At 32.6% G+C, this 14,054-nt stretch overlaps 1 pseudogene; it reads right to left on the bottom strand.

Annotated features, from left to right (window-relative positions):
* Positions 1-610: 610 nt before the first annotated feature.
* On the bottom strand, positions 611-13,106 carry LOC110663221 (WAT1-related protein At4g19185-like; annotated as a pseudogene).
* Positions 13,107-14,054: the final 948 nt, after the last annotated feature.

Raw genomic sequence — 14,054 nt, forward strand, 5'->3', positions numbered from 1 at the left:
ATATGCAATATCAAGATGAGTTACTACAAGGTAGTTTAATTTTACCTACCAGCCTCCTTTACTTTTCGAGATCTTCAAACAACTTATCATTCTCTGCTAAAAGTTGCAAATTTGGCTGGTGCACTGCAAGGCTTAGCAACTAATTTTCCTGTTTATACCAAAAGATCAAGAATATACTTTCACTAAAACAAAAAAGATACATTTCTTACTTTGCATAACTTCAATACCCAAGAAATACTTTCGTAGGCCCAAGTCTTTTCTTTGAAACTGGGTTGAAAGGAAGTTTTTAAGGGATGAAATACTTACAAAGTCACTCCTAGTGATAACAATATCATCTACATACTAGTAGCAAATTTAGGCCAGTTTTAGACTTTCTACAGAACACTGAATGATCGCACTTACTCTTTTTCATACCAAACTCTTATATTGCTTCACTGAATCTCCCAAACCAAGCCCAAGGACTTTGATTTATGCCATGAAGAGATTTTCAAAGTTTGTAAACTTTACCTAACCCCCCTTGAGCAACAAACATAGGTGGTAGTTCCATATAGACCTCCTCCTGAAGATCACCATAAAGGAAAGCATTCTTGATAACTAATTAGCACAAAGGCTAATCAATTGTAGCTGTTAGAGAGATAAACAACAGAATAGAAGCTAATTTTGCTATAGGAGAAAAAGTATTAGAGTAATCAACCCCATATATCTGAGCATATCCTTTAGCTACAAAGCAAGCTTTTAATCTAGCCACAGAACCATCGGGATTCACTTTTACTATCAATACCCATTTGTAACCAATAGCTTTTTTTTCGGTGGGCAAGGCACTAGTTCCCATGCACCAATAGTATCTAAAGCCTTCATTTCCTCTTTCATAGTAGCACACTAGCCAGGATGAACTAATGCCTCAAAAACAGTTTTAGGAATAGAGATAAAGTTTAAATAGCTAGTAGAACACTAAGAAGAAGAAGATAAATGATCATAAGAAACAAAAGAGGAAATAGGGTAAATGCATGTATGTTTACTTTTACGAAGAGCAATAAGAAGACCTAAGTCAGATTTAGGATTAGTGATGGGATCAACGGTGGCAATAAGATCTTCGGATGAAGAAGCTAGTAGAGGGTCTGAGAACAATAGGAGGTCAAACTATTACTGGTGCAGGCAGAACATGAGACTGGGGAGAACTAGATATTAGTTGAAAAGTGTATATTAAGGGACCATCCTCCTCCATCTGACTTCCATACATAGAAGTTTATGAAAAAAATGGAGTAGATTCAAAAAATATAACTTCCGTAGACACAATATAATGATTAAGAATTTGAAAAAACACTTGTACCCTTCTTAGAGTTGAGAGTACCCAAGAAAGACCCACTTAAGAGATTTTGGTTCCAATTTGATAACCCATGTACGGACATTATGCATAAAATAAGTATAAAAAAAAAAAATATGAGGTTAATAGGAGACAACAATTTAGAGGGAAATAAACTAGTATAAAGAGTGTCTCCATTTAAGAACAGAGGATGGCAAAGCGATTAATCAAAAAGCATGCCGTAGAAACCACATCAGCCTAAAATAGTTTAGGGACTTTCATTTGGAAAAGAAGAGCTCTAGCTATCTCATGAAGATGCTAAATTTTTCTTTTAGCAACACCATTTTGGAATGTTGTATCAACGTAAAAGGATTGGTAGAGAATGCCATTTGGTGTTACATAAGACTAAAAGCCTTTTGCAAAATACTCTTTGGCATTATCACTCCTCAATATATGTACATAATCATTAAGCTGGGTTTTAATTACAATACAAAAGGTAAAAAAGATAGAAAATAATTTAGAACAATTCTTTATTAAATATGACCAAGTAACAAGAGAGTAATCATCAATAAAAGTGATAAAATAACCAAATCCACTTTTAGAAGTAATGGAACAAAGACCCCAAACATCAGAATGAACTAACTCAAAAGGGGATGAAGCCCGTTTATTAATTCTAAGTATAAAAGGTAAACGATGGTGCTTAGCAAACTGACATGACTCACATTCAAATGCTAACAAAGACTGAAATTGAGGACATAACTTCTTCAAGGTAACGAAGGAGGGATGGCCTAGTCAACAATGAACTTCAAAATGAGTTAAGACACTAGAGCAAGCAAGAGTTTGCGGTATATATTTATCCAGGATGTAGAGACTACCATACTCATATCCCTTACCAATAATCTGCTTTGTTTTAATATCCCAAAACAAACAATAATTAGGAAAAAAAGGAAATCAAACAAAGTAAGGCACGAGTAAGTTAACTAATAGAAAGTAAGATAAAAGAAAATTTAAGTAGACATATAACAAATGACAAAGAAATAAACGATGTTGGGTTTGCAGTACCAGAATCATGACACGAGAAGTAGAACCATCAACTAAAGTAACAGTGGAAGAGGAGATGGAATGAGACCAAAAAGCAGATAAAAGATTAGAATTATCTATCATATGATCTGTAGCACTAAAATCAATGACCCATTTGAATAAGGAAGACATAAGGCATGTGGTGGATTTATTTGACTCAGTGATAGCAGTGATTGGAGAATTGAAGGACTTAGAGATGCCTAATACTGGAAAAACTGTGTACATTCCACTGCAGATATTGAAATAGTTTTTTCAGAGGAGGAAGAAACTATAAACTCATCTGCTATCATATTTGCCATCTAAGACTACTGATTTTCCTCTAAAGTTCCAATAAATTGTATTTTGTATGACTAGGCTCATGGCAATAATAACAAATGATTCTCAATTAGAACTGGCTTCCTGATTACATTGATTACTTGTATTGCTTAGATTTCCTCCTTTATTTCCTTCTCTACTACTCTATTGTCTGTTCGTATTTTGACTAACAAGGGCACCACTAGTAATTTGTGGAAATTGGGTACTTTCTATAAGATATGTGTGAATGTATCATACAGAGAGGAAATTTCAGAATTGATAGGATTTGAGATTTAGTGGTTTCATATTCTGAAGGAAGACTTGCAAAAAAAAACTCATAATAGCCATTCGCTCTCGTTGAGCCAGTTGAATTTTCACTTTGGGATTAAAAGACAATAAAACATTAAGTTCTTCATATACCCTTTTAAACTCCATAAAATTAAGTTGTGAGAGACTTATCCTATTTCTCAGTATGGTAGAATGCTTTGCACACATCATAAAAATGGGAAATATCCCCTTTACTATAATATAGAAAATCTAAGTGATCCATCAATTCCTTAATGAATTCATAGTGATTAATTAAACTAATTTTCTTATTCTAAATCAAATTCCAAAGTTGCAAAAACAACCAAGCATCCTTCCTGAGCCAAGCTTGCTTTGTATCATCAGTGGGTGGATCATTAGTCAGGTGATCTTCCTCATCAATACTTCATAAATAGACCCTAACGCTCTTACTCCACTCTAAGTAATTTGAACCATTAAGTTTATGTGACACCCCTTACCCGTCTACAGTGTAGCCGAGCAAGATATGCCACTCAGTGTGCCAGAGCACCAATTCACATTTCCATTACAATTTATCCCTTTTAATTCATTTATTTACAATTTTGATAAATCTGAATTTTTCTATAATTTTTATAGAAAATCCGGCGGAGTGCCGGCTATAAATTGGAAAAACAGTTCCTCTGAACTTGTTAAAAAGACACTTCTAATATATTTTCCAAATCCAGAACTCCATTATACACACATTTCAACTCAATCTCAAAATCTCAATACTATTTTCAGAATTTTTCTATTCACATCATCACTTGAAGCATATTCGTGAATATTTCTCAACATTTCATTTTTCAACATAATATACAGAAAATTTCAATAACATGAAATTTCATATCTTTACATTATCACATAAGTTCAAGAGTTTGTAATTACAATCAAAACTAATACAAAATGCAAAATACAAAATGCCACCCAAAGTCTTAATGTCCTACTAAGTGCACTGTAGATGTGAGGTGACTCTGGACTCGATGCGACTACGAAAGTTCACCCATCGATGTCTGCTGGCTCCCACCTATGTCTCGATCACTCAGTAGCAAAAGCGATGTGCTAAGCAATTCTGCTTAGTGGTGACAATATAAAATAAAATAACTAAAATAAAGTAAGTATGTAGAATGTATGTTTACATTTTTGGTAGACTTAATTTCTGATATTTAGTGCAGTATTATTTGATTAAAATTTGGTTAAATTTATTATCATTGCCCGAGTAACCCATACTAGTCGACTAGACTGGATAAACAGGTAAACTGGCACTGGGTACTAAGTACCTCGAACCATCACACCATCGGTCACATTGTGTCTCTTGGTGTGCAACAGAACAGCTAACAAGCTGTAATAATTATCAGAGATGAAACCCAAGTATGATATCTCAATCAACATAGCCAAACGCTATTTTATTACAAAATGGCACGTGAGGCCATAAAACTCAGAATGGCATGAAGCCATATGCAGTACTGCTAACAGAACCCTATTAGCATGCCAACCTATCCAAACCAATCTTGTTAGGTGTACTAGGGCATGTTACATTTTTAAATTGTATAATTCTAGAAATTTAAGTTTAGGTGTTACTATTCATTTTATTAGTCAACTAAAATATTGACTTTTGCATAAGCAATAGGTACATTGGTTCTAGTACTCTCAACATACCACATTTTGCATTCTAAAATTGTTGGTATTGGCTGCCAATACCATTTCTAAGCTTAATGTTAATTGTTCAAAATTTTCAGTTTTCAAGCTTTTGTTTACTGTTCAATTATTCATTTTTACAATAGGAATTTGGCAAAATGATCAACATGAAAGTTGTTCCTTATTTTGTCTAGTTACATTTCCTTTTTTGAATCACTCCATTTGGAGTTTTGTAGCTCAAGTTATAGCCCAAAAACCACAACTGGCCGGATTATAATTTTTCCAGAATTTCTGGACTGATCGAATCCATAGTATTAGGAGCAGTGACTGCAGGTCATTTTTTGAATATGTTATGGTCATAATTTGGGTTAGTTTCTTCATGAAAGTTGTAAATCTATATCACAGCTTGTTTCTGGTAAAATTTCAGGTCAATTGGACCTTTCTACACTGAGTTATGGCCAAATGACTAAATACTATTCATTTGGTCATTTTGCCCAGGCAGAATGCAGGTCACCCGGATTAGGGCAATCTTTTGGTCAACTTGGTTTTGGTTTTCTGGGCATGGTTTCTTCACCAAAGTTGTGCCATTATGTGTCTAGTTTCATGTCCAATTGGCCTTGCACCAATTGAACCTCTACAACTCCAGTTATTGCTGCCCAAACTTGCTGGACTCATGCCCAGTCCTGTAGGTCACCAAGGGCAGCCACATCACACTAAATCCTCACTACACAAACCACTTCATTTTTTATTCATACACAACGAAATGGTCAATAATTGACCATTAAAGCCTACTTTCATCATCATATGATCAAAGTCTCATTTTCATCCCAAACCCTAACTTAACTATCTCAACCATGCATTATCACTTACCTATCTCAACCATGCATTATTACTTACCTTTCATTACTCCACTTAAGAGATTCATATTAAGGGTAGCCATACTACCATTTTAGCTCCATAAAAATCATCACAATCTTACCCTAACCAAGGTTGCTGAAAATATGGGATGGGCATACACATGGTATTTCATAAATTTCTTTATAATTTGCACTCAAGCATAGTCCTTTATCATGAATTTAAAGAGAAATTCAAGGTTAGGTCACAAACCTCTAATGGAGTCACCCTTCAAGCTTGTAAGAACTCTTCCACTTTACTTCTTTTTGTTCTCAAAAGTTTCACTAGGATGTAAGAACAATTTTTTATGTTGGGAATATAGGGTTTAGTTGGGTAAAAGCTATGAAAATCAAGCTTTAAAAAGCTTGGTAAGGTTGGCTATGGAGGGAGAGGGTGACGGCAAGGAAGAAGGTAAGAGAGAGTTCTGATTTTTTTCTTCATTTTTCTGCTCATTTAGTCTTTTTAAATAAACTTATGCCATGTGTCAACATTGGATTGGGTGGGAGAATTTTAATGACATCATTATGATGTCAAAATTCCATTTTCTTTCATTTTCTATCCTTTTCTTGTCTATTTAATTTCAATTAAATTTTTAACAATATTTATTCACATTTTATGTCATATAAATTATTTATTTAACTGGACAAGTTGGCCAAAAATCATCTCTGAAGATGAAATGACCAAAATGCCCTCCGTTTGGCTTAGCGAGCCAAAATTGTGTGTACCGATAGAAAAATTTTTCTAAGCATTTTCTTGGCATTCTAATGCGATAAGAATCTAAATGACCCTTCTTTTGAGTCTCAAAAATTATTTTATAATTTTTCCCCCAGGTCTAGGGTTGCTAACGGCCTTCATCGTTACTTCCCCTTCGAGTTACTCATCACTGGGGTTTCGGCTCGTTTAACCTTAGTGTATTTTATTTCTAAAAATTTTCCTTGATTGTTATGAGCATTATTTAGTTTCTTTATAACTCCTCACTCTAGTCTATTTAAAATTTCAAACATTCTAGCTGCCCGGACCGACATTGATCACCGGAACAGTAGACTGTACGGACTAGCTAAAGTGAGGATGTTACAATTTATCTTTCGTAATCTTAATCATCATCGAAATCACATAAAAAAAAATAGGTTTATTGTCCACTATTGAATGAAATTAGTAAGATACAAATAAGAATTTAACACACCTAACTATAGCCATTTAACCACATACTTACAATCTTTGAAACTCAATATCACTGCCCAAACCTTAGCAAGGCAAATACCTAATAACTAAATATGTACCCAACACACAATAGTACTCAGAGAATTCTTTAGAAAACAAAACCTAAAAGTGTCCACATAGGGCTAACGAAAGAGAACTTGTGATTCAAGACCCTGGAGCACTTAAAAAACACCCTAGACCAAATAACAACCTCCTTGCCTAAACCAAGAATGTTAGGACGATGCCAGGAGAAGAGGCCGAAGAAGTGAATGCCGACGAACAGACATGGTGCCACTTGCTGGCGTGTGAGATAAGAGCATAACAAGAGACAATTTGCATGTGTGGGTCATGCACTTCAGATCCCATCACCAGACTTTGTGGATAGGGTTGCCGACAGTTTATCATCCTTCCTAAGTGGTTAGTGAGATCCAAACATCACCTTAACTAGGTGACCTAACACCACAGACGTGGTTTTGAAGAGCAAGGGAGACAAAAAAACTTGATTCCCAAACTAAAAAACTAACAGCCCACTCAATATTACTATGTTGCTCTAATATTATATAGAAAGAATTGATTTTCATTAATTTTAATAGATTATATACACAGGTATTTATTTCCAGAGTTATTCTACACTAATTAGGAAACCTAAACTTAATCAAAATCCTTATATGACTAAGTAAACTCACTATACAGGGCTCTACAAGGTTGACGTTCATAACCCCAAGAATGCTGAGAATATCAATGTTATCATTCTAATAATGTCCACATTTGAAGACATCCTTTGCCACCATATTTCTTTTAATTATTTTTATATACATTACCTATATTCAAATGCATGGTAAACAATTCTGATAGTGATACTATTAGCATTATCCCTTGCCCTGCCTACATGGCTAAAATCAGCGTGGTTTGGGAATTAGTTTCCCACCAACATACAAATAGAAATTAATTTTCTTTTTTACAAATTTTTGGCAAAAAGCTTGATAAAATTTGACATGTATTGAGATGATAATATGTGGGTATATAGTGCACAAATTAGATAAAATTATTAGCAGCAGAAGGGGGTGGGGGTGGGGGGAGGGACGAGCAAGGAAATGAAAAATTTAGTGATGGGGACAAAATAGAGAAAGCTATTTTCCACCTTCTTAGGTAGGAGTTGAATCATCAGACACTAATCAACATCTCCCTCAAAGGAAAAGGGAATTCTCTCAAAATATTATAATTATCACCACTCAGATTTCATATCCTAAATGGTAAAATTAACTAGAACATCAGACTTCATCTTAGAAGGGTAAATAATATATAGTTATTTGTAGATGGGTAGAGTTAAAATTAAAAAGATAAAAATAAATTATACATCCATGGAACACATGAAACATGTATAATGAATAATAACTTACAGCATAAATGACTGCCCAAAGCTCAGATTGCACCAGACTCCACTCCATTGCTTCATTAGTCATAAATAATGCTGTCAATACCATCAATAGAGCTCCAAATGCATATGAATATGCTGTGACTAAAATGTTGGCATGATATTTTGTTAAAAGTGGAGCCTGTAAGTTTTTCAAATGACAAACTAAAGGTTATTAACATTTCTTAGTAGTAAAACTAATAAATAAAATTGTTCTTAGTGATGAGATATTTAAGCATGGTTAATCAAGAAATACTACCAGGGCTTACTGAAAATGTATGAACAACTATATAAATATTGTGTGCATCCACATGCAACAACTCTATGCACACACAGAAAAATAGTTTTTCAAAAATAAAAAATTAAAAACATTGTAAGCCCATTCATGTCTTGAAAATAGCAGTAAAAGCATTAGGACTGACTAGAAAAGTTACTTCAAGTATTACACCAAGTGTCAATTTATTTATGGTTAAACTTCTAGGAATAATTTGGCAGTTAGGTTCCTTAAGTACATTCTTTAATGTTATTATGTGATAGTTTCTCCTTCAGCATCAGTCGGAAATCATAATCTCATGTATCTTGGTAAAGCATAATAAAGGAATTAGATATCAATGGAAGCTATATTAACACCTTTAAATGTAAGAAAACACTGAATTTTAAATTTTTCAACAAGTTGTACCGATCACAATTCAACTTGGTTACTCCACAATTTAAACCTAATATCATGAATCATGATAGCCACATGGCATACAAGCTATAGCTGCTTTACTTAAAAACTACTTCATGTAACTTGTTCATCAGCAATTATGGGCTTCTTTATCTTAGTTTCAAAGCTACCATAGGACTAGAAATTCAAACAGTTATCATGACTTTTGAAGCATTGTAGGTTTTTCTACAAGTTCCTTAAGTTGACCAAATGAATTAAATGCATGTTCATCAAGTTCTAGATTGATTTCTTCTTACACTTGTATGCACAAATACAATAGCTTATAGTTCCTTCAATAATGTATGAAACAAAATAGAGTTTAGCTCATCTTCATTTGCTTCAAATGCATTTTACTAAAACTCATTTTGCTTAAACTCTCTTAGATTCAATTTATGCAGGCCTTTTGTATTTTTTCTTATAGTTTCTATAATTTTTTTTTCTATATAACAAATTGTATTATCAGCTAGACATATTTTGAAGTGAAACATGAACGTATTGACACACCAATTGACTATGTGCCTCCACCATGATGATCAGAAAATACAATATTTTTATGACATCTAGAGAAATCATTCTTCAATTTATTGTATACAAATATAACAGGATATTCAAGTTTAGTAGCCTAGCCTCTTTAACATAAGTAGTTGGGCTAAGCCAATAGGCTATAAATTTTTCCATCACTCTTAAAAGTACTATTTCTAAGCAAAACACACAAAAGAATGGAAGGATGTCTAAGTAACAAAAGATCTTCAAATGGACCCCATCGCATAAGGTTTTTAAGAATGTCAAACTCAAGTTTACCAGAAGTTAAAAAGGGAATCAATTTGATAATACAAGCTAAGTGCACTTGGACACTTAAGCATAATTTTAAGTAGAGGCCATTACGTTATGTAACGGCCATTGTTTATAGGTTTTTTGCCCTCCTATTACTGTGATACTTGTCATTTAAAGGCATAAAAAAAACTTATTCCTATAACAGCCATTATTTGCCATTAAGTAATGGTAATCTATTACCTTATTTATTGTTTTAAGCCAAATGAGGGTAGCAACTATTTCTCTATCTCTCTCTTTTTGGTTTAGAGTGTTTTTAGCTATAATTTCTCACTTTCTTTTCTCAAATTTCTATCTAAACTTTTCTAAATCCTTCATTTTTTCTCTCTTGAGCTGAGATCATTAACAATCTTTCTAGTTCTACACATTTATTTCTTGCAAAAGGTGATTTTTTTTTTTTGCTATTTTTTGCTTATTTGTTGAAAAAAATTAAGATTGATGCTAGGTTTTTTTGTTAAATTTATAGCATGAAACATTAATTTGCTTGATCTACATAATTATAAGGTTAGCTCTTTACTATCTATATAGTTGTTTTAGCTTTAAATTGATTAATTCTAATGATGTCCAAGAATAATGGATTTAAAGATAGAAATCCTATTCCTAGAGATTTTAAGAGCACTCATACTTATTTTAAGAAAAAAAAATATAGAAAGTAGAAATTGTAGGCATTTGTGATTATGCATTCCTAATTAGATTCAAATTTCTAATCCTAATGTTTCTATACAAACACTATATATAGGCCTAGTTAATTGCATAATTTTCAAACTTTGTTATGAGAATCAATTTTGAATTAATATTATTTTGAGAATTAGATCTCTTTTCCTTGAGAATTTGTTCCTTTTCTTTGCCTTTGTTCTTTCTAGTGCTACATCAATTAATATCATAATTTGATGTATTTATACTTATTATTTAGTTGTGTACCAAATTTTACTATGAAATTTTTTTTTTTAAAAAAATTATGTATCAATTGGCCATTACAAGCCTAATTCCATTATCCACTACCGTGACAACAAACATAGCCTTGACAATGATTTAAATCCATACACTTAAAAAAGTAATCTTAATAAAAGTAGTCTAAATAAGGTTTAACTTGGTGCTCCATGGCCTAGTGATAAAAGAAAGGATAATTATGAAGATGACAAGTTTCTTGCTTGAAAATAGTAGGCTACAAGTTCATGAGGTCTCTGGAACATGAAAGGTAACACTAGTGATAACTAAAAATGACATAAGAGATTTAGAAATTTGCTACTAGTGCTTTATAGAGGGCAAATTTCGAGTAAATAATCATTCTTAGTTCTAGAGAAGAATGTAAAAATTTAGAGTTTGTAAGGATGCAACAATACAAAGTGGCCTTAGTTAATAATAGGTTTAGAAAGGAAGATGTGGTGAGCTGAAAGGGTTCCATAAATAGTATCTGAGGTACTATAGTAGCTGAGGGAAAGGGAGAAGAACAAAGAAAAGAGGGAAAAGAAAACTGGCATATAGGCCTTCCAAACGAAACTAAAGTACTTAGAATTTCAATATCATAAAGCTAAGAAAATAGCTATTTACAATTACATTGGCAATTATAGAGATTTAGTAACAAATTCTATCGCTACTAGGATTAGGAATGCAAGCCCAGGAAGTACTAAACTAGTCTTAAAGGTAGCAAACCTTCTAAATAAGAAAATCCCTAATGAAACTAAATAGTACTAAAAACTCTATACTTTCTAAATAAAACACTTCCCAAAAAAAAAATGAAAATTCTCAATTTTCATTATTAAAAATAAATCAAAATAGTCACTACATTATAACATTTTATAATTTCTCTTATTTCAAATTCTCTATCCCATTACCACTAAATAATCATATAAACCTTTACCTGAATGGCCAGAAAAGCAGCCATGCACATACAATTGCCTATTAAGCATAAAACTCCAAGGTGCCAACCTTCTAGTCCCAAATTCAGGAGGCTAGAGAAAAACCATCCTGTAGGCTCTAGTTGACCCTTGGCACTTATTTCGCTTACTATAGAATCTGCATCACTATATCAAAAAATAGTAGGACCTTGGAACAGAACCATTAATATAGCACTAAAAACACAAACAAGGGTACCCCCAGCCTTTGCTTGACCTTCAGATCTTAACAAACTTACTCTTTCTGTACTGTAAGAACAAGTTCATATAGGAAACTGAATAAATGGCATTCATACAAACAATATACATTGCATATATCATAGCCATAAAGTAGTAGCAATATCACACACACGTACATAGGAAAATTTGTTAGACTTACCCCATCATAATAGCCAAGAGAAATGTAAAAACTGGGATTGAAGGCTGTATTACGGCAGCATATGTTGGATTTATGTAGCTAAGGCCAAGAAGAAATAATAGCTGGTTGCCAAATATACTACCAAACAATAAAACCAAATAGATTGGTTACTAAGATATATTGATAGTAAGCATTTATAGTATAACTAGATCAATAAAGATGGATTAAGATAAACGCACCTCGTTAGCCCAAGGAAGAATAATGACAAGAGTAGGCGTTTGGTCATAGGTGGTTGAATCCTTCTATAAAAAGGAACATAATGTCTTAATAGTACGCATCATTTCAAATTATATATGAAATTATCAACCAGAAACAATGTCATAAGAAATTGAACTCATTCACCCATCTGACAATTAAATAAACAAAGTGGAAAAGCTTTAAAATGTGCAGTAATAAAATATATATTTTGCTTTGAAACTACATTACAAAAGTGTAAATGAGAAACAATATGTATACTGGCACAATATATTTCATTTAGTTATCACATGGAATTGGGTAACTGTGTGGCATGTCTTATATACAAGATTGATTAAATCTAATACCAATTGGAGGTAGCCTTCTTCTTCCCTAATCCTCATTTCACCCACCTTATATTATCTAATATTTAGCAAGGAAGGGAATTGAACCAAGATCCTTCACACCTTCAAATGCTATGAGAATACCAACCAGGCCAAACATGATTGGCAAAAACCCAAAAAGTCTTTAAGAGTTAAAGACAACAACAAAACAAAATCCCTAATTCTAATTGAAAATTTGAAGACCATCACATTGGTTAGAATTCTCCTAAAACATGTGTACAAATGGATAAATAGACACAAAGACATAAAGTGGTAAATAAGCACAAACCCAAAAAGGGAAAAAAATAAAAAGGGCAAAAAAATTGGATTACTTTTCATGAATATAGGCTATGGGGGTGAGAATTGATAGGGCAAGCAAGTCTTTATAGACACGGAAAACAAGTTGATTGACCCTAACATTAAGAGCCACTTTGGTAATAATGCGGTATCCTCCATTGAATAACTGCACCATCGCCATAGCGACATGAGCCTTCCTAATCTCTTTATCTAGAGCTCCTCCTCCAACACGTTTAGCAGATGATTCCATCCCTTTCTCCCCCTTAAAAGTCTCTGTATTATTAGCTATTATGAGAGGAAAGAAAGAAAGAAAGAAAGAAAATTCACATGAAAATCAAAGAAAGAATGAAACACAAAATGAGAAGGAAAGATGAGCAAATAAATCAAAGACCAAATGAAAGGTGAATTGGTGATGGGATTGCGTAAAAAATAGTTAAACAGAAGGAAATGTGCATCTGGGTATCCTTACATTTCAAGGCAACAAATTTATTTGTTGATTTTGTCTATTTTTAGAGAACATATTATATGTAATTATCTTTCTTAAATTAATATTTAAAATTATTTTAAAAAAAAGGTTAACACACCTTTATTTCTTTATTTTAATTTCTTGTACTTTAAATTTTTTATTTTTAACGGATTAGTTTTTATTTTTAGCATATTGCATTAATTGGTAGCTTAAAAGCCAAGAAAAAGCAATTAGTGTGACATTTTGCCATACTTAAAATTATGTATAAAACAAATTTGATAAAGGATTTAAAAAGAGAAAAATACTTGAGAAGGAAAGAGTATTATATAAACTGCTACACTTTTTCATTTAGTGAGACGTTTGGCAATAACAAGCTAGTGTATAAAAAATGAAAAGACAGGATGATAATAGAAGAAGGGATTCATCCATCTTTGGAAGGAAAGGGAAAAACCCTCTCTCACTCCTTCATCACTTTCTTCTTTCTCTTTATCATCCTTTTCCTTTTTTCATTTGTGAACTATAATCTTCTTACTCTCAAAATTATTTCCCTTTTTTTCTATAAATTTTTCTACGCTAAAAGTTATTTCTAATCCCCATGAGCCTTTGGAACTTCAATTACTAATAGTGTTTGGTTTAATTCTATAAGAAGTTTTGGAATTCATTTGAAATGAATTCTAGCTAGAATTCATTTCAAATGAATTCCACTATTTGGTATAACATAACTTAAAATATAGAATTCAATT

This window comes from Hevea brasiliensis, chromosome 15, assembly GCF_030052815.1.
Source record: "Hevea brasiliensis isolate MT/VB/25A 57/8 chromosome 15, ASM3005281v1, whole genome shotgun sequence".
NCBI lineage: Eukaryota > Viridiplantae > Streptophyta > Magnoliopsida > Malpighiales > Euphorbiaceae > Hevea > Hevea brasiliensis.